This window comes from Chiloscyllium plagiosum, chromosome 37 (assembly GCF_004010195.1).
Source record: "Chiloscyllium plagiosum isolate BGI_BamShark_2017 chromosome 37, ASM401019v2, whole genome shotgun sequence".
Taxonomy (NCBI): domain Eukaryota; kingdom Metazoa; phylum Chordata; class Chondrichthyes; order Orectolobiformes; family Hemiscylliidae; genus Chiloscyllium; species Chiloscyllium plagiosum.
Genome location: NC_057746.1, coordinates 9,476,092 through 9,478,665, shown reverse-complemented (window position 1 = coordinate 9,478,665; position 2,574 = coordinate 9,476,092).

The following is a 2,574-nucleotide window of genomic DNA, read 5'->3' as shown; positions in this document are numbered from 1 at the left end:
CGTAGGGGTGGAGGGGAGGCGAAATGAGGAGATGGCTGCGGGAGGAGGAGAAGCAGGGACAGATGGGGTGGGGAGGAGAGGTGGGAGGGTGATGGAGAGTGGGTTTGGAGGGGGGGAGAGAGTAGAGGGTGGAAGAGAGGAGAGGTCCATTCATCCTATTCACCCATCAAGATTTTATGAATTACTAAGTTCTTACTGAGCCTCCAACACTCCAGCAAAAATAGCCCCAGCCTATTCAGTGTCTCCCGACAGTTCAAACCTTCCAAACCTGGCAACACACTTGGAAATCTTTTCTGAATCCTTTCCATTTTCTCACTATCCTTTCTATAGCAGGGAAACCAGAATTGCACACTTTATTTCAAAAGTGACCTCATGGGGCAGCACAGTGGCACAGTGGGTAGCACTGCTGCCTCACAGCGCCAGGGACCCGGGTTCAATTCCCGCCTCGGGCAACTGTCTGTGTGGATGCGGTGTTTGCGTGGGTTTCCTCCCACAGTCCAAAGATGTGCTGGTTAGGTGAATTGGCCATGCTAAGTTGCCCATAGTGTTAGGTGTAAGGGAATGGGTCAGGTTGGGTTGCTCTTTGGAGGGTAGGTGTGGACTTGTTGGCCCAAAGGGCCTGTTTCCACACTGTAAGTAATCGAATTTAATCGATGTCCTGTACAGCTGCAACATAATCTCCCAACTCCTATTCACAATGCTCTGATCAATAAAAACAAGCATACCAAAGGCTTCTTCAATATCCTATGTACTTGTAACTCCACTTTCACAGAAATATGAACTTGCACTCCAAGGTCTCTTTGTTCAGCAACACTCCATAGGACCTTACCATTAAGTGTATAAGTCCTGCTGAGATTTGCTTTCCCAAAATGCAGCATCTTGCATTTATCTGAATTAAACTCCATCTGCCACTTCTCAGCCCATTGGCCCATCTGATCAAGATCCTGTTGTAATCTGAGGTATCCTTCTTCACTGTCCAGGACACCTCCAATTTTGGTGTCAGCCACGAACTTACCAACTATACCTCCTATGTTTGGATCCAAATCATTTATATAAATGATGAAAAGCAGTGGATAATGCACAAATTCTTGTGTCAGACCACTGGTCACAGGCCTTTAAAACAACACTCCAGCAATGCTCTCTGTCTTCTACCTTCGAGCCAATTCTGTATTAAAATGGTTAATTCTGCCTGTGTTCCATGTGATCTAATCTTGTTAACCAGTCTACCACAAGGAACCTTGTCGAGTGCCTTACTAAATGCCATATAGATCATGTCCACTGTTCTGCCCTCATCAATCCTCTTCATTACTTCTTCAAAAAAACTCAGTCAAGTTAGGGAGACATGATTTTCCATCACAAAGCCATGTTGACTAACCCTGATCGGTCCTTGCCTTTCCAAGTACATTTAAATCCTGTCCCTCAGGATTCTCTCCAAGAATTTGTGGGTGGCATGGTGGCACAGTGGTTAGCACTGCTGCCTCACAGCGCCAGAGACCCGGGTTCAATTCCCGCCTCAGGCGACTGACTGTATGGAGTTTGCACATTCTCCCCGTGTCTGCGTCGGTCTAGACCACAGGTCAGGTGAATTGGCCATGCTAAATTGTCCGTAGTGTTAGGTAAGGGGTAAATGTAGGGTTATGGGTGGGTTTCGCTTCGGTGGGTCGGTGTGGACTTGTTGGACCGAAGGGCCTGTTTCCACACTGTAAAGTAATCTAACCTAAAAAAAAATCTAAAGTAATCTTAAAAAAAAACTTGCACACCACCGATGTCAGGTTCACTCCTGTATAGTTCCTTGGCTTTTCCTTACCACCTTTCTTAAATAGTGTCACACATTAGCCGACCTCCAGTCTTCCATCACCTCACCTGCTGCTGTCAATGACACAGATATCTCAGCAAATATCTCTCCGTGTCCTGAGTCATTTAATTCTTCGCTACTATTTAAGACCGTTCCATGACTGGCTGTAACAGGACAGTAGAGTTTCGATCTGATCTGTTGATTGTGGAATTGTGGTCAACATGGCCTGTGAAACCTTCCACTCACATTTTGTGTCAGCGAGAATGTGACCTTTCCATGACTGCGAACCTAGCAAGGGTTTATGTTACATAATTTCTTCATATTAGACCTGCTATATTTAGAATGGAAAGTTGTTAACAGAGTAAATCCATAAAAAATGCAAATTAAATCTATTGACTAAAAAATTGGTTTGCTATTTCTGTCCCCACATTGCCTCCCTCCAAAATTGTTGCCAACAATTCTGTCAGTCCAAACCTGAACAGAAAGTGTAGACAGGCAGTAAATGGACAAACACAGCAGGAGAGAAAATCAATTGATGTATAGAACACGATTGTCAGCACATTTTTCCCAATTGAGACGTGACAAGAATGTGAATGTCAAAGAACTGGAAGAGGAAGTCCGAGAGAAAGGGTAGAAACCACACTGGGAACCACACAGCAAACTGTCATCTGGTTTTAAATCAGATGGTGCAGTTGACTTGTCTAACTTTTCCAGAAACCTATTCTTGATGTCAGCGTGTATGAGGGGGCCTAGCTACAAATTGAGGGGTGATAGATTTA